This window comes from Carassius gibelio, chromosome A16 (genome assembly GCF_023724105.1).
Source record: "Carassius gibelio isolate Cgi1373 ecotype wild population from Czech Republic chromosome A16, carGib1.2-hapl.c, whole genome shotgun sequence".
Lineage (NCBI taxonomy): Eukaryota > Metazoa > Chordata > Actinopteri > Cypriniformes > Cyprinidae > Carassius > Carassius gibelio.
In genome coordinates, this window is record NC_068386.1 from 27,904,193 (window position 1) to 27,924,228 (window position 20,036).

Genomic DNA, 20,036 nt, shown 5'->3' on the forward strand with positions numbered 1-20,036 from the left:
ATTTCAGTATGTCTGTTGATATCTGCATTACTTTTATCAGAGCTGCTTGAAGATTTAGATTCCAGTCATTTGGAGAGCAAAGTTAGCAACTTGTCATTCTCATGTCTTTCTTTGTCCTTCTTTATAGTCTGTACTTGTTCAGCCAGTGCTCGAACCTTTGCTTTCTCTGCTTTGTTCTCATGTTGTAATTTGTCAGTTTCACATCTCTGTAGATGCTGTCAAATTTGTTTGAGCTAAATTACAGACAAGCCATCTCTGCTGGTGTTTGACCTTAAGTGCTACATCTTTCCATAAGCCCTTTTAATGTCCAGCACAGCCCATAGTCCACTCTCTGAGTACTTGATGCTGTACTTCTGGCAGATGTCATCATGGCACTTCCTCAGTCCCAACCTTTTGTAGATATGCGTTCAGATTCTCCAACATCTGATTAATGGTAACATTTGGAGGTTCTGTCCTATGTCTTTCTGTTGTTGGCTTCAGTGCATGACTATTGCCATTGTTTTGTGCAGACTCAGTCATGGCAAATGGAGGAAAAGTGCCCTCAGAGGTGGGAAAACAGAACAAAAGGTGTTGGAACTGTTAAATATACTTATTTAGATTTAAATCCACCGCAGACTGTTAGACTGACCTTTTTCAGATACACAGAAAAAAATAAATAAAAGCTCAGCTTATTTTTCAATCTTACATTTAAAACAAAGCATTTATATTGTAATTTTCCTTGTTTAATGTCAGAATTGAGTTCTAGCTCAGCAGGCTGAATTACCTTTTCAAATTTGTCTTTTAAACAAATTTACATTATATCTTTCAGTATGTTTCAAGGAAGGCAAACAAACTTATAGTTTCATGGCTTTATGCCACCATCTTCTAACTCAGTTAGAACATTTATTTCAATCTACATTAGTGGCTACTGAATTTGCACCCAGTCAAGATTTGCCAATTCTTGCAGCTACATCAGTCCCAATTCTATCTATGGCTCCTACAGTCTCTGGACAAATGGACTAAATTGTTTCCTAAACAATTCCTACAAACATATAGAGAAAGGACCAAGCGTATGCTTCTACAATCTCTTGATTACTGGACTAAATTGTTTCTTAAATTATTCCTACAGATACAAAGAGAAAGGACAATCAATCAATCAATCAATCACCTTTATTTATATAGTGCTTTAAACAAAATACATTGCGCCAAAGCACTGAACAACATTAATTTGGAAAACAGTGTCTCAATAATGCAAAATGATAGTTAAAGGCAGTTCATCATTGAATTCAGTTATGTAATCTCTGTTCAGTTGAAATAGTGTCTGTTTTAATTTGCAATCAAGTCAATGATATCGCTGTAGATGAAGTGACCCCAACTAAGCAAGCCAGAGGCGACAGCGGCAAGGAACCGAAACTCCATCGGTGACAGAATGGAGAAAAAAACCTTGGGAGAAACCAGGCTCAGTTGGGGGGCCAGTTCTCCTCTGACCAGACGAAACCAGTAGTTCAATTCCAGGCTGCAGCAAAGTCAGATTGTGCAGAAGAATCATCTGTTTCCTGTGGTCTTGTCCTGGTGCTCCTCTGAGACAAGGTCTTTACAGGGGATCTGTATCTGGGGCTCTAGTTGTCCTGGTCTCCGCTGTCTTTCAGGACAGTAGAGGTCCTTTCTAGGTGCTGATCCACCATCTGGTCTGGATACGTACTGGATCCGGGTGACTGCAGTGACCCTCTGATCTGGACACAGACTGGATCTGGTGGCCACGGTGACCTCGGAACAAGAGAGAAACAGACAAATATTAGCGTAGATGCCATTCTTCTAATGATGTAGAAAGTACGGTGTTATGTGAAGTGTTCCGGTTCCAGTTTACCTAATTAATGCAGCCTAAAAATCCTTTAACGGATTTGGATATTAAAAGCATATTAGTATGTTATGTGTATGCCAGGTTAAAGAGATGGGTCTTTAATCTAGATTTAAACTGCAAGAGTGTGTCTGCCTCCCGAACAATGTTAGGTAGGTTATTCCAGAGTTTAGGCGCCAAATAGGAAAAGGATCTGCCGCCCGCAGTTGATTTTGATATTCTAGGTATTATCAAATTGCCTGAGTTTTGAGAACGTAGCGGACGTAGAGGAGTATAATGTAAAAGGAGCTCATTCAAATACTGAGGTGCTAAACCATTCAGGGCTTTATAAGTAATAAGCAATATTTTAAAATCTATACGATGTTTGATAGGGAGCCAGTGCAGTGTGGACAGGACCGGGCTAATATGGTCATACTTCCTGGTTCTAGTAAGAACTCTTGCTGCTGCATTTTGGACTAGCTGTAGTTTGTTTACCAAGCGTGCAGAACAACCACCCAATAAAGCATTAAAATAGTCTAACCTTGAAGTCATAAATGCATGGATTAACATTTCTGCATTTGACATTGAGAGCATAGGCCGTAATTTAGATATATTTTTGAGATGGAAAAATGCAGTTTTACAAATGCTAGAAACGTGGCTTTCTAAGGAAAGATTGCGATCAAGTAGCACACCTAGGTTCCTAACTGATGACGAAGAATTGACAGAGCAACCATCAAGTCTTAGACAGTGTTCTAGGTTATTACAAGTAGAGTTTTTAGGCCCTATGATTAACACCTCTGTTTTTTCTGAATTTAGCAGTAAGAAATTACTCGTCATCCAATTTTTTATATCGACTATGCATTCCATTAGTTTTTCAAATTGGTGTGTTTCACCGGGCTGCGAGGAAATATAGAGCTGAGTATCATCAGCATAACAGTGAAAGCTAACGCCATGTTTCCTGATGATATCTCCCAAGGGTAACATATAAAGCGTGAAGAGTAGCGGCCCTAGAACTGAGCCTTGAGGTACTCCATACTGCACTTGTGATCGATATGATACATCTTCATTTACTGCTACGAACTGATGGCGGCCATATAAGTACGATTTAAACCATGCTAATGCACTTCCACTGATGCCAACAAAGTGTTCAAGTCTATGCAAAAGAATGTTGTGGTCAATTGTGTCAAACGCAGCACTAAGATCCAATAAAACTAATAGAGAGATACAACCACGATCAGATGATAAGAGCAGATCATTTGTAACTCTAAGGAGAGCAGTTTCAGTACTATGATACGGTCTAAATCCTGACTGGAAATCCTCACATATACCATTTTTCTCTAAGAAGGAATATAATTGTGAGGATACCACCTTTTCTAGTATCTTGGACAGAAAAGGGAGATTCGAGATTGGTCTATAATTAACTAGTTCTCTGGGGTCAAGTTGTGGCTTTTTTATGAGAGGCTTAATAACAGCCAGTTTGAAGGTTTTGGGGACATATCCTAATGACAATGAGGAATTAATAATAGTCAGAAGAGGACCTATGACTTCTGGAAGCACCTCTTTTAAGAGCTTAGATGGTATATGGTCTAACATACATGTTGTAAGTTTAGATGATTTAACAAGTTTATACAATTCTTCCTCTCCTATAGTAGAGAATGAGTGGAACTGTTCCTCAGGGGGTCTATAGTGCACTGTCTGATGCGAAACTGTAGCTGACGGCTGAATGGTTGCAATTTTATCTCTAATAGTATCGATTTTAGAAGTAAAGTAGTTCATAAAGTCATTACTGCTGTGGTGTTGGGAAATGTCAACACTTGTTGAGGCTTTATTTTTCGTTAATTTAGCCACTGTATTGAATAAATACCTGGGGTTATGTTTGTTTTCTTCTAAAAGAGAAGAAAAGTAATCAGATCTAGCGGTTTTTAATGCTTTTCTGTAGGATATGCTACTTTCCCGCCAAGCAATACGAAATACCTCTAGTTTTGTTTTCCTCCAGCTGCGCTCCATTTTTCGGGCTGCTCTCTTTAGGGTGCAAGTATGCTCATTATACCATGGTGTCAAACTGTTTTCCTTAACCTTTCTTAAGCATAAAGGAGCAACTGTATTTAAAGTGCTAGAAAAGAGAGAGTCCATAGTTTCTGTTACATCATCAAGTTGTTCTGAGGTTTTGGATATGCTAAGGAATTCGGATACATCAGGAAGATAACTTAAAAAGCAGTCTTTTGTGGTAGAAGTGATGGTTCTTCGATACTTGTAACAAGAAGTAGAATTTACAATTTTGGCTATATGAAGTTTACACAGAACTAAATAATGATCTGAGATATCATCACTTGGCTGAATAATTTCAACACTATCAACATCAATTCCATGTGACAGTATTAAATCTAGAGTATGATTTCGACAATGAGTAGGTCCTGAAACGTGTTGTCTGACACCAATAGAGTTCAGAATGTCTATAAATGCTGATCCCAATGCATCTTTTTCATTATCGACATGGATATTAAAATCACCAACTATTAAGACTTTATCTGCAGCCAGAACTAACTCGGATGTAAAATCACCAAACTCTTTAATAAAGTCTGTATGGTGCCCTGGTGGCCTGTATACAGTAGCCAGTACAAACATAACAGGGGATTTATCATTAACATTGGTTTCTCTGGATAATGTTATATGAAGCACCATTACTTCAAACGAGTTATACTTGAAGCCTGCCCTCTGAGAAATCCTGAAAACGTTATTATAAATTGAAGCAACTCCTCCCCCTTTGCCTTTTAGACGCGGCTCGTGTTGATAACAATAATCTTGGGGGGTGGACTCATTTAAAATAATGTAATCATCAGGTTTTAGCCAGGTTTCTGTCAAGCAGAGCACATCTATATTATGATCAGTTATCATATTATTTACAAAAAGTGTTTTCGTAGAAATGGATCTGATATTCAATAAGCCAATCTTTATCATTTGTTTATCCATATTGCATTTGTTTTTTATTTGTTGAACCTCAATTAAATTGTTAACCTTAACTTGGTTTGGACGTTTTTTGTATTTTCTAGTTCGTGGAACAGACACAGTCTCTATAGTGTGATATCTAGGTGAAAGAGTCTCTATGTGCTGAGAATTAACTGACCTCTGTGACGGGAGGCAGCTAGCAGACGGTCGGTTTAGCCAGTCTGTCTGCTTCCTGACCTGGGCCCAGTTAGTCAAGTATAAACACTAAGACTATTTGCCATATTTCTAGACAGGAGAGTGGCGCCACCCCAGGAGGGATAAAGACCATCTCTTTTAAACAGGTCAGGTCTGCCCCAAAAGCTCGTCCAATTGTCTATATAACCTATGTTATTCTGTGGGCACCACTTAGACATCCAGCCATTGAGTGATGACAATCTGCTATGCATCTCGTCACCACAGTAAGCAGGGAGGGGACCAGAGCATATTACAGTGTCTGACATCGTGCTTGCAAGTTCACACACCTCTTTAAAGTTATTTTTAGTGATCTCCGACTGGCAAAGTCGAACATCATTAGCGCCGGCATGAATAACAATCTTACTGTATTTACGTTTAGCATTAGCCAGCACTTTTAAATTTGCCAAGATGTCAGGCGCTCTGGCTCCCGGTAAACATTTAACTATGGTGGCTGGTGTCTCTATATTCACGTTCCGTACAATAGAATCGCCAATAACTAGAGCACTTTCATGAGGTTTCTCAGTGGGTGCATCACTGAGTGGGGAGAACCTGTTTAATGTTTTGATCGGAACAGAAGAGCGGTGTTTTGACCCACGACTACGCTGCCTCACCGTCACCCAGTTGCCCTGCTGCAGGGGCTCTGCTGGAACCGGACAATGTACAGGAATCCCTGAGCTAGACGCATCCAAAGCCATATCTAGAGCCCTAACATTCTTACTGTCCTCAATTAAAGTTTGGATGCGTGTCTCTAATTCTGAAATCTTCTCTGTCAGCCTAACTGTTTCCCACTTGGGTAAAGTTGGTTTTATATTCAGACATTCGGACTTCCACGTTCAATAACTTTGTTAATATGCACTTGAAAAAGACACTTTCGGTCAAGTATCATTACCGACCATGATGAGTACATTTCAGAACACATTTTTATGTCGAACTCGACGTTTTAAAGACGCTGATAAACACGCTTACCTCTATGGAGTGTCGTGACGTCATCACCTATCTGAGGGACTATCTACAAATTACGTGTTTCTATTAAAAATAAATAAAAACACAACTTTTTTTATTTATTTGCCTGCAAATGAATAAGAACTGTGTTGATTTGTTGGTTTTAACAATGATATAATTTATTTCAATAGGTTTTGAAAGCATGGGTCAACTTCTCTGAAGCAAGTTGGAACATCTAGTCTGGACACTACAGAACATACTAAAGCCCATGTCTTGCTGTTTTATTCACCTCTGTTTTTCTGATTTTAAGTATGATAAAGACTTAACAGTGTAACAGTGTTCTCCAGGTGTTGAATGAAAATGCAAAAAGGCTGAACTCTTTTATGTTTTTCTGTTTTATGACATCTTTGTTTAACATTAAACTCACAATTCATGTGCATTGATTGATGTTTACATTCCTGCAGAAATGTCACTTTGCATGGTACTGAATCCATCAGATTATTGACAAGTACTCAGAAATCATGACAGCAAACACGATGTTGATTTTGGATGAACATTTCTAAAACTATGGCAAAACTTTCCTCAAGATGGTTTATAAGAATTTGTGCTTCACATATATTAAATTTGTACCATCAATGTTTTTATGGGTTTCCACAATGACTTTTCCACAATCCACTTCAACAGCTTTTGAAAGAAGGAACCTAGTGCTAAGTTGCAAAATATTTATTTGACTCTCAATTACATACATTAAGTCTTTAATGTACAAGTATTTAATATAGATGTTCAAAAAGTACAGTACCATCACTGTATTCAGTTTCTCTATTTACACACCTTCAGTTCAATAACTTTTTAAAGGAGTCTCAAAACAAAACAAGCTGCTAAATAATTATCTGACCCTCTTCGTCATATCAGGAGTACTGAAAGTACAATTATTTGCTCTAAAAGATACATTTGCAGCATCCCTGTATTATACTGTATGTTTTTCTTCATAGAGACACCCCCTTCAGTTCAATAACTTTTTTAAAGAGGCTCACACTGTTACAAAACAAGTAGCTAAATAATTATCTGACCCTCTATAACATATCAGAAGTCTTGAAAGTAAAAGTGTTTTCTCTAAAAGATACATTTACAGCATCTCTGTATTATACAGGTCCATCACAATACATTAGAATTTCGTGGAAAAGTTCATTTGTTTCAGTAATTCAACTCAAATTGTGAAACTCGTGTATTAAATAAATTCAATGCAGACTGAAGTAGTCTTTGGTTCTTTTAATTGTGATGATTTTGGCTCACATTTAACAAAAACCCACCAATTCACTATCTTAACAAATTAGAATACTTCATAAGTACACATTTTTAGTGAATTGTTTGCCTTCTGGAAAGTATGTTCATTTACTGTACATGTACTTAAATACTTGGTAGGGGCTCCTTTTGCTTTAATTACTGCCTCAATTGGTGGGGCATGGAGGCGATCCGTTTTTGGCACTGCTGGGGTGGTATGGAAGCCCAGGTTTCTTTGACAGTGGCCTTCAGCTCATTTGCAATTTTTGGTATCTTGTTTCTCATCTTCCTCTTGACAATAGCCCATAGATTCTCTATATGGTTCAGGTCTGGTGAGTTTGCTGGCCAGTCAAGCACACCAACACCATTGTCATTTAACCAACTTTTGGTGCTTTTGGCAGTGCAGGCAGGGGCCAAAAATGATTGTGTATCCTAGTGAACCAAACTGAGAGACCATTTTGAAGGCTCAGGAAACCTTTCCAGGTGTTTTAAGTTGATTAACTGATTAGCATGTCACCATATTCTAATTTGTTGAGATGAAACAAGACCAAACAATGCAGATGAGGTGAAGGCCACTGCCAAAGAAACCTGGGCTTCCATATCACCTCAGCAGTGCCACAAACTATTCACCTCCATGCCACACCGAACTGAGGCAGAAATTGAAGCAAAAGGAACCGCTCCCAAATATTGAGTACATGTACAGTAAATGAACATACTTGTTGTACTAATTTATTATTATTATTATTGGTCCTATTAAGAATTCTAATTTGTAAAGCTAGTGAATTGGTGGGTATTTGTAAAATGTGAGCCCAAATCATCACAATTAAAAGATCCAAAGACTTAAACTACTTTTATTTTATTTATAAATGTAATTAATACACAAGTTTCACAATTTGAGTTGAATTACTGAAATAAATGGACTTTTCCACGACATTCTAATTATTGAGATGCACCTGCATGTTGTGCCTTTAGAGAGACACCTTCCAGTTCAATAACTTTCTACAAGAGGCTTAGACGGTTACAAATTCTTGAAATACAAGTATTGGTCATAAAACATACATTTGCAGCATACCTGTTTCTTCATAGACACACTGTAACTTCAATTCCAGTTCAATACCTTTCCAAAGAGTTTCACACGGTTACACCACAAGCTGCTAAATAATTATGTGACAATCTTCAACATATCAGAAGTCAGGAAATACAAGTATTGGCCATAAAACATACATTTGTAGCATCCCTGTGTTGCTTCATAGACACACCATAACTTCACTTCCAGTACAATATATTTTTCAAAAAGGCTCACACGGTTACAAAACAAGCGAGTAACCCCAGAGTGCAGTCTGGACGATGGGGCGGGGCGACACTTCGAGGCGGAGCGACACGTGTCGCCCCGCCCATATTTGTTTTCTCCGCCTTTGACATTTTCCTCCGAGCCAGCAGGGGGCAGTTTGCGTTGAAACAAACAGAACGGTGGCAACTACAGTAGCAGAGTAATAACGCTATTCCGTTGATTGCTTGAGGTGAGTAAAGGTGGTTGTGTAAATATCTTATAATATGAAATGCGATGTTCGATCATTTATTTATCCATGGTACGTTCAATTTGAATAATTATTGTTAATAATTGTTATAAATTGCTCATTTTATTGTTCTTTGTGGATTGTAACAGTACACTCTGTACATGGCTTTAGTTCATAGGTTCGATTTTACAGAGGTATGGCATCACATTTGTCAAGTTATTTGAACAGACATGCATGATTTTTGTGTGTATATTATTATTATTATTATTTTTCAGGATGACATGATCAGGAGGTGGTGGTGTTCTGTTCTCCTGGACAGCTTCACTCCGCAAATGTATGTAGCTGTTTGAATGTTGCTACATGAAACATTACTCTGTACTATATCTAGCAATATACCTACCTCTTGACATTTGTTCTTTTAGAGCTCAACCACTGAGGAGAACTTCACCATTCACCATGTCTTCAGGCAGAGTCCAGCAAAGCAGGTTATTTGTGCACATACATTCATTAAGAACTAATAATTACATGTGTGTACATGCAGAGGTATTTTAGTTATTACAGCTACATAGTTGTTCAGATGTGAAATTGGTATTATGTACAAATACTATATTGGTCAGCACTGTGGATTATTTAATATATAGCTATCAGTTAACATCAGCATCAAAGACATTTAAAAACATTTCAGCTTAATTCATTTTCAGCGAGTTTTTTAAATAACTTCTGTTTGCGATCTAATGTGGATTTTGTTCACCATATAAGACAGAAATATTTATATTCAATGTAAAAGATCTTCATGTGGATCATGCATACAAATATATACAAATATCTCACTGGATTATTACAATTAATGGCAAAATGAATGTGTGGAAATGTAAACTAATATATCCTACTGACACACAACAGCAAAAGATATAAATAATTGGCTTAAAACTGTTTTTTTTTTCAATGTGAAAATACTAACATGCCTAATACTTCTGCACAGTACTGTATTTATTAACATTTTTTTAGTGTTATTATAAAAGAATGAGTATGCAGTTGTGACAACAATCTATAGAGTTTTTAATGAGAGTTTTAAAGCAAGGTTGTCTGCATTCAGTGTTTATATAATGTTTAATAACTTTTATATACATGTATAAATAAACCTATGTATGTTTTTGATTCAACAGCTTCCACTGGAAATCCTCAGTGAAGTTATTTTGTCGGCGGGTGACTCTCCATATTTGACACTTTCTCTGGTTTGCAGATGGTTTAGGGATGTGCTCCGAAGTTTTTCGGAAAGCGGCACAGTTTGCCTGGCTAGACAGTAAGATTTCCCCGTTTAATGCTCATTCTCCAATTGAATTTTGTAGTAGAAGGCTGTTAAACTTTTTTTGTATTATTATTATTATCTTTCATGTATTTTGTCTTTACACTATAAGTTGTGGCCAACTGGAAGAATTGTCCTCCTGTCTCCTGACCGGAACGAGTTCAGACAGATGTACTGCATATGGGAATGCTTGCAGTGCAGAGCCCTTTTCAAGTTTAACCCACCAGGGTACAGGGAAGAGACCGGCGTGGTGATCTTCTGGGCTTTTGTTTACACAGGATTTTGTTCCAAGGACTGTTTTTTTTTTTTTTTTTTGCGGCATGAAACACATTTGTGTGTTAAGTTCATTGAAGGGAAATAGAGAATGGGCTGAGATCAACTGGTTTTGATGTATTAATTGATGTCATTTAAAGTTAAACTTTGCAGTGTATAATGTTTTAATAAAAAAGCTATGGAAAACACGTGCATGACAACAGGTTTCAGTCATTTACATCAGTCTGTCATTCTTTAAGGTTTCTCATATTTGATGATAACATCATTTGCTATGCATTGCTCATAATGGATTCTTAATTTAGTTGTGACAGGATTGTGAGGATTAATGAGGTTTTCAGTAGTGCAGTTCAGAAAACAAATAACAGGAAGTAACAAGATGTTTTTGGGCAAGTTCTTTAGAACCTGTATAGTTCCTTCCTTGCAAAAAGTAACCATGGATTTATTGTAGTAAAATTATTTGTTGGCATATTAATTACTGTGAGCTGTAATTATAAAAACACCATAATTTTACTATAGTTACTGTAGCAGAACCATGGTAAATTTTCGTAGGGGCCAAGGGAATGTTCAGAATATTATTGGTGACGTTCAGAGACTGGTGACAATTTGTTACACACACACACACACACACACACACACACACACACACACACACATTTTACCTGATATATATATACACACACACACACACACATATATAATTTGAATATATAAATCAAGGTACTCCATGACTATCTACATAACCATACTTTGCATAATATTGCCGTGTCATTTTCAAACCAGCGAGAATTGCCGAGGTAGCGTCTACACTACAGCCATTGAGGGAGTAGACCATTTATTTCTATTCTGTTCGTCGTAATCCAAAACTCTTTGTATTTATACGGGATGTTGTGGAAATGCAACAATAAATGCAAAAACACAACATTTATATTCACTTTTTAATTTATATTAAAAGTTTATTCATCTTAGTGTCTACTTCCGCATTCCAATCCTGCTAATAGCGTCATAATTCTCTATACCAATAAGCTGTAAAATCGTCACTCATCTGTACACCAATAAGCTCATCTTAAACATAAACCAATAACCGCTGATGTGGGCGGGGCGACACGTGTCGCTCCGCCCCAACGTGTCGCCCCGCCCCATCGTCCAGACTGCACTCTGGGATACTTGAAACAAGCTGCTAAATAATTATGTGACAATCTTCAACATATAAGAATCAGGAAATACAAGTATTGGCCATAAAACATACATTTGTAGCATCCCTGTGTTGCTTCATAGACACACCATAACTTCACTTCCAGTACAATATCTTTTTCAAAGAGGCTCACACGGTTACAAAACAAGCTGCTAAATAATTATGTGACAATCTTCAACATATCAGAAGTCAGGAAATACAAGTATTGGCCATAAAACCTACATTTGCAGCATCCCTGTGTTGCTTCATAGACACACCATAACTTCACTTCCAGTACAATATCTTTTTCAAAGAGGTTCACACGGTTACAAAACAAGCTGCTAAATAATTATGTGACAATCTTCAACATATAAGAATCAGGAAATACAAGTATTGGCCATAAAACATACATTTGTAGCATCCCTGTGTTGCTTCATAGACACACCATAACTTCACTTCCAGTACAATATCTTTTTCAAAGAGGCTCACACGGTTACAAAACAAGCTGCTAAATAATTATGTGACAATCTTCAACATATCAGAAGTCAGGAAATACAAGTATTGGCCATAAAACATACATTTGTAGCATCCCTGTGTTGCTTCATAGACACACCATAACTTCACTTCCAGTACAATATCTTTTTCAAAGAGGTTCACACGGTTACAAAACAAGCTGCTAAATAATTATGTGACAATCTTCAACATATAAGAGAATCAGGAAATACAAGTATTGGCCATAAAACATACATTTGTAGCATCCCTGTGTTGCTTCATAGACACACCTTAACTTCACTTCCAGTACAATATCTTTTTCAAAAAGGCTCACACGGTTACAAAACAAGCTGCTAAATAATTATGTGACAATCTTCAACATATAAGAATCAGGAAATACAAGTATTGGCCATAAAACATACATTTGTAGCATCCCTGTGTTGCGTCATATACACACCATAACTTCACTTCCAGTTCAATACCTTTCCAAAGAAGGCTCACACGGGTACAACACAAGCTGCTAACTAATTACGTGACCCTCTTCAACATATCAGAAGTCTTGAAATACAAGTATTGGCCATAAAACATACATTTGCAGCATCCCTGCTTCATAGACACACCATAACTTCACTTCTAGTACAATATCATTTTAAAAGATGCTCACACGGTTACAAAACAAGCTGCTACATAATGATGTGGTGATCTGGTGACTGTGGAGGCCATTACAGTTAAGTGAACTTATTTTCATGTTCAATAAACCAGTAAGAGATAATTTTAGCTTTGTGACATAGTGCATTATCAGAAGATGGGTACACTGTTATCAAAAAGGGATGGACATGGTCAGCAACAGTAATCAGGTATGGCATTTAAACAATGCTCAGTTGGTACTAAGGGGCCCAAAGTGTGCCAAGAAAATATCTCTCTCACCATTACACCACCACAGTGTATTTTCGTCCACACAGCTGCCGCTCAATGGACAATCTCTGTAAACTCTAGAGAAGGTTTCACGTGAAAATCCTACTAGATCCACCTTTTTTTTTTAAATACTCAGACCAGCCCATCTATCACCAACAACCATTCCACGTTCAAAATCACTTAAATCCCCTTTCTTCCTCATTCTGATGCTCGGTTTGAACTTCAGCATGTCGTCTTCACCTCATCTAGATTCCTAAATCTATTCAGTTGCTGCCATGTGATTGGCTGATTAGCAATTTGTGTTACCATGCAATTGAACAGTTGTACCCAACAGAGTGGCCTGTATATGTACTGAATGTGTGTGCTGTCTTGCATGGAGATTATGTGCCACTACTGGAAAAGGTTGGCCATAGACATTTTGCTGGCATCAGGTATAAAGCACTTTGAACAAACAGTTTATTTCCATGTTAGACACACAGAGATTAATTATAATCCTATCTACTTTCTAATAATTGCAGTGTCAAAACAGGTGTTTTGCTCTGTATGTGTAAAATCAGAAAAAGGCCAAACAGAGGAGCAAAGCACCAGGGTATTCACTATGCCATTTCTGCCTGTTGACTTCATATGTAAATTGAAAACAAGCGTTTTTTGGTAAGCTCTTATAGGAGCTTATGCTGAAAGTGTGTTTAAACAGCAATAAAGGTGTCTTGCGTATTCGATATGTTATGGAATTACTTTTGTAGTGTTTGGTTTATGTTTGATATTAGTCTTTTGGTGTACTCAAGGATTACTCATTTATATTATTTATATTCTTCAGTTGACACATATAAGGTATATTTTCTTATCATTAAGTAATGTTTCAACAGGATGTAGGATAAGAAACCACAGTTGCATCTGTATTTTTAACTGAGCTTATCTGTATCACCTCATTGTCATGTCATATCAACCCTGCGCTGACCTTTACGGGTGGGGGGGGGGTGGAATTGTTGACATTGTTAATTGTTTTAACATACATGTGGATATAAACTGTTCTTACACCTCGGAGTTTAACTCTGTACTGGATTGTTTTAGTTTAACACAGCATGTTAACTTTCCTACTCACACTCATGGCCACACTCTGGATCTGCTCTGCTCCTCTGGCTTGGATGACATTTCTGTTTCTGGTTCCATCTCTGGTGTATCTGACCATAAGTTAATTGAATGCTGTTTTCATACGGTCACAACTCCTACCTCCTCTGAGAAAATAACTATCACAGGTCGTAATACCAGATCAATTGACCGTAGCATGCTTGCTGCCTCTATACAGGCCTCACCGTTATCTGAGCTGGACGAGAACTCATCCCCAGATAACCTGGTTGATATGTACAATGACTCCCTGAACAACCTGCTTGATAGCTTAGCCCCTGTCAGGTCTAGGCTTGTACCAGCAAACCGTAGATGTCCCTGGTTTACCCCTGAGCTCAGGCAACTAAAGGCCGCTGGCCGCCGTCTTGAACGGCTATATAAAAAAACTGGCCTTACAATTCACTCTTTGCTCTATACTGAACACACCCAGACATATAGAGATGCCCTTAACGCTGCCCGCTCAAACTACTACTCATCACTCATCACCTCCTCCATGTCCAGGCCAAAAACCTTATTTAGGACTGTAGACAAACTTCTCAAACCCCCTCTCATTGCCTGTCCTAAGACCCCTGAACAGTGCCATGCCTTCTTAAAATTCTTTGAAGACAAAATTACCCAAATTTACAACACTTTTAACACCCACGTTAGCTCTCAAACTACTCCTCCTCCCATGGGCCCACAGCTCTCCCAGTTTACTGCTATTGACTCTACCACTATCACTGACATCATTATTAAGTCTAACTCTTCCTCATGTCAGCTCGATCCTGTCCCCACCTCTTTACTCAAGGCCTGTGTCACATCTTTAACTGAATCCATTACATTGATTGTAAACGCCTGTCTCAACTCTGGTGATCTGCCTGCTGCACTCAAAATTGCTGTAATCACACCCATTCTCAAAAAACCTAATTCTGACCCTACATCACTGTCTAACTACCGTCCAATCTCCAACCTCCCATTTCTGGCTAAGGTATTAGAAAAAGTGGTGGCCTTACAACTACACACTTTTCTACACCATCACAACCTGTACGAGCCTTTTCAATCTGGCTTCCGCCCGTGTCACAGTACAGAGACTGCCCTATTACGCATTGTTAACGACCTCCTTCTGTCTGTGGACTCTGGCTCACTCAACATTCTCATCCTTCTCGATCTTAGTGCTGCTTTTGATACAATAAATCACAATGTCTTAATCTCCCGTCTGTCTACCATTGGTGTTTCAGGCACAGCCCTAAGTTGGTTTCAATCTTACCTCACCAACAGAAAGCAGTTTGTCGCACTTGGCTCACATAAATCTTCTATGTCCCCAGTCACTATTGGTGTCCCTCAGGGTTCGGTTCTCGGGCCACTCCTCTTTCTCATATACATTCTCCCTCTTGGTCAGATTATTCGCAGCCACGGTCTAAATTTCCACTGCTATGCTGATGACATTCAACTCTATCTTACCACTACTTCCTTCTCTGACCCCCCCCCACACTCGCTCACTGACTGCCTTTCTGACTTAAAAACATGGATGGAAAACAATTTTCTCAAACTCAACACGGATAAAACTGAAATTCTACTGATTGGCCCCAAAAGCATGCTCTCCAAACCGTACACTTTTACTCTTAATATTGATGATTCACCCGTTCACCCCACCCCGGTTGTCAAAAACCTTGGCATTACATTCGACTCCACTCTCAGTTTTGATCATCATATCAAATCACTCACTAAAACTGCCTTCTTTCACCTCCGTAACATTGCCCGCCTCCGACCTTTCCTTTCTATTAGTGATGCAGAGACTTTGGTTAACTCCTTCATCATGTCCCGCTTAGATTATTGTAACTCACTTTTCCTTGGTCTACCCACCAAATCCCTTCAAAGATTGCAATACATTCAAAACTCGGCAGCCAGGCTCCTTACACATACAAAACGATCTGCTCACATCACCCCCATTCTCCATCAACTCCACTGGCTACCAGTCCCGTCCCGGATTAAATACAAAGTACTACTACTCACCTTCAAAGCTCTCCATAACCTCGCTCCTCCATACATCTGTGACCTCCTGATTACATACACCCCCTCCCGTTCACTCCGATCCTCCGACCAAAACCTTCTTGTTATTCCCCGCACTAGACTTTCCACCGTGGGTGGTAGGTCTTTCAGTGCCCTGGCCCCAAAACTCTGGAACTCCCTCCCACAACCTCTTCGTAACTGTTCATCTCTTCCTTTCTTCAAAACGCATCTCAAGACATTTCTGTTTAATGATCACTTCTCCTCATACAATTTATAATCCATTTACTGTATGTTTTGTTGTATTACTGTTTGTATCACTAATTCTTATGTTTCCTATGTAATGTTAATCTGTTTATTAGGGGCCAAGCACCGAAGGTGCGTAGGACCCTCTTGTTTTTGTTGGCGTTCTTATTATTAGGGGCCAAGCACCGAAGGTGCGAGGCACCTATTGTTTCTGTTGGCGTTATTAGGGGCCAAGCACCGAAGGTGCGAAGGCACCTATTGTGTTTGTTGGCGTTATTATTCTTCTTCTTCTTCCACCCCAAGTCTATGGTAGCCCATAGAACCGATTGCGGGAAAGTTGTATAATTTGGCACACTAATAGAGGACTGTCTGAACATTAACCGTAGCAAATTTGAAGTCTCTAACTCAAACTCTCTAGCGCCACCAATTGTCTAAACTTTCAAAAACTTGATGCTAATAACTCTTGAACCGTAAGCCACAAAATGAAAATTCTTTTTTCCTGTGATTCCTTGGCTCATGCCGAGTCGAATGGACACCGAAATTCAAAAATCGCAAGGCTTAGTTTTTTCGCTATCATCAATTGTTCGTAAAACCTACTTTTTCGAACTCGTCCTAGGCCGTTGCACCGATTGTCACGAAAATTGATTTGGATCATCTTCAGACCATGCTGGCAAAAAGTTATGGAATTTGTGTCGATACACGTAACCGTTTTCAATTAGCGTACCAACGAATTTGCTGGAAAGATGCCAAACTGCATCTGAGGCTGTATCTCTGCAAAGGTTGGAGATATTTACACAAAACTTAATATGTGACATTGTCACATCACATTGACCACGCCACATCATTTTGGTCACAGCGCCACCTATTGGTCAAGAGTAATAAACCAATCAATAACCGCTAATTATTACATTTCCAATAATGCTAATAACTTTTGATTGCATTAGCCTATTATCATGAAACATGTCTCAAAATGTTCCTTGGGACATGCCGACAACATACATACCAATTATGTCATATTAAGCAAAACTTCCTGTCCGCCATTTTGATTCATGTTGAAAACCTTTTTTTTTAAACTCATCCTCAACCGTTTGTCTGATTTTCACCAAAATTGAATCAGATCATCTTCAGACCGTGCTGACAAAAAGTTATGGATTTCGTGTCAATAGACGAAACCGTTTTTGTACAGCGCTGCTTCAGATGTCAGGCATCTTCACAAAATGAGTCTGAGGCTATATCTCTGCAAAGCCCATTAGTGGTCTTCCAGTGACATCTAGTGGTCGTAAATGCAATTTATCATACAACACTGTCTCTTTAACCTTTATAACTGTTATATGTTGTCTTAATTTCATTCCAAAGAAGCATACGCAATTTATGTATAATTTCACAGTCTAGATAATAGTACTGCACTGATTTTAAATAACCTAGATATGGCTGACAGTAAAAGAATAGAACAGAATTACAGACACACACACCAACATGAAATGTTTAAACTAGTATATTAATACTCAATAAGCATGCTTAAACCCACACACAGATGCACACATTTTGTTATATATATAGATAATTAAAATAAATGATGGGTGATAAAACCTATTGCAAGTCTTCTGTTTTTATGGGCTTCTATGTCATTTTTCAGGTTTCATTGCAATCATAATCTGGCATAATTATAAACATTAGATATATCTGTATGAATAAATTGGTAAACTTTGACTCAATGTGATCTGAAATGCTTGAACAGTAATATTAAATAATAGTAATATACATTTTTTCTAGATGAATCCCTCAACAAGCCCATAAACTGTAATGTTTTAGTCTTTAGTGAGCTCATTAGTGGTCTTCCGGTGACATCTAGTGGTTATAATTGCAATTTTTTATTCAACACTGGGTTTTGAAGCTTTATAAATATTACAGTGTTCTTTTTTACCTAATCTCTGTTAAATTTTGCATGATTGTTTAGAAAAAATACAGATCTAATGCATGTGTGATTATATTACCCCTTTTTTTTTGCAGTTTAATGCCATTCACAACAGAAATCTTTTGTTTTTTAGGCCTGTTTAAATGTTATCTAACCAAAGGACAAAATACAACATATTTTTTCAAAGTTATTGATCTAGAGAATCCTGAGAATATTACTGCAGTGGTTTGATCAAGACTGAACAAAAAACCAGGTGACCCAAAACATTCAAATTCGTGGACCAATTTTATGAAAAAGGCTATAACTCGGGAACAAAATGAGATATCTTCACCAAACTCAGAACTCATATGCATGAACAAAAACTTTAGTCAAATTATTTTTTTTTCCATATCTGCCACTTGGTGGCGCTACAGGATGAAAAAAAAAACTAAAATGGCTATAACTAAGCAACCGCTGATCCAATCAACTTGAAAATTGGTATGGCCCAATGTGGCATAAGTGTCTATGAGGAATTTCACTTATCTTAAAAAACATGGCCGCCATTGGCCAAACAACTTTAAGCACCTATTTGACAAGGTTAATGGAAGTCGATCGGAACAAAACTCGGTGGGCATGTTCGACTCATTGCCCTAAAGGTCTGTAAGTATTTTGAAAGAAATTGCCCACAACATTGTCACCTCCCACAGAACACAACAAAGCGATTTGATTACAGCGCCACCTATTTTCCAAAAATGATAATGCATCATTTTACTGGAGTTTTACTGGCTGTTTCAATTACACTCTTCCAATAATTGCTTTTCTTACTCGTTGCATTTGGTCTGATGCTCCATGCCATGCTTAGCTCCTCGCTGTGGAACTTTTATTAACGATTTTCAGCCATTTCAATTACAATCATGCAATTATTAATTTCATTATTCATTGTTGCATTTGGTCTGATGCTACATATGCTTAGCTCCTGATGTTGCCGCTGGAATGCTTGGCCCCGTGATTGCTGCTTGCAGCTATATTTATTATTCTGCTTCTTCTTCTTCTTCTTCTTCTTCCGCCGCAAGTCTATGGCAGCCCATAGAACCGATTGCGGGAAAGTTGTATAATTTGGCACACTGATAGAGGACAGTCCCAACATTAACTATAGCAAATTTGAAGTCTCTAACTCCAACTCTCTAGCGCCACCACTTGTCCAAACTTTCAATGTTTATATGCTAATAACTTTTGAACCGTAAGCCAGAAAATGGAAATTCTTTTTTCCTCTGAATCCTTGGCTTAAACCAAGTCGAATGAATCCCGAAATTCAAAAATCGCAAGGTTTAGTTTTTTCGTTATTTTCAATTATTCGAAAAACCTACTTTTTCGAACTCGTCCTAGACGGTTAGTCCGATTGCCACGAAAATTGTCTCAGATCATCTTCAGACCAGGCCGGCAAAAAGTTATGGAATTCAAGTTGATTCGTCCAACCGTTGTCGAATGACACGTAAACAAATTTGACGAAAAGCACGCAAAAATGCACGTGAGGCTATATCTCGGCAACGGTTTGGCATATTGAGGCCAAACTTGGTGTGTGTTATAACAAGCATGAACTGAGACGACCTGCAGTGTTTCGACACAGCGCCACCTAGTGGTCAGGAGATATGAAAAATGCATATTTTGGCTTATAACTTCTGAATGGTTTGGCCAAAAATCACACAACTGGTCTCTTTAGATTCAGTGAGTCATGTCGAGTCGAATGATATCCAATTTTCCTGTGTCGGCCATTTTAGGCGTCGGCCATTTTGAATTATATTTTAAAATGCTGTATTTTTTGAACGCAGCATCGTATCGTTTCGCAAATAATTACAAAAATATTCGGCTCCATGCCCTGAAGGTACTCAAAA

General features: G+C 38.2%; 1 protein-coding gene across 1 annotated transcript in view; it reads right to left on the minus strand.

The window, feature by feature from the left end:
- Positions 1-1,131: 1,131 nt before the first annotated feature.
- The window catches only part of LOC128030124 (uncharacterized), a 411,878-nt gene continuing 392,973 nt past the window's right edge, over positions 1,132-20,036 (minus strand). Inside the window, exon 2 of the mRNA XM_052617624.1 lies at positions 1,132-4,999. The gene's annotated coding sequence lies outside the window, so the exon portion shown is untranslated. The remainder of the gene's footprint in view (positions 5,000-20,036) is intronic.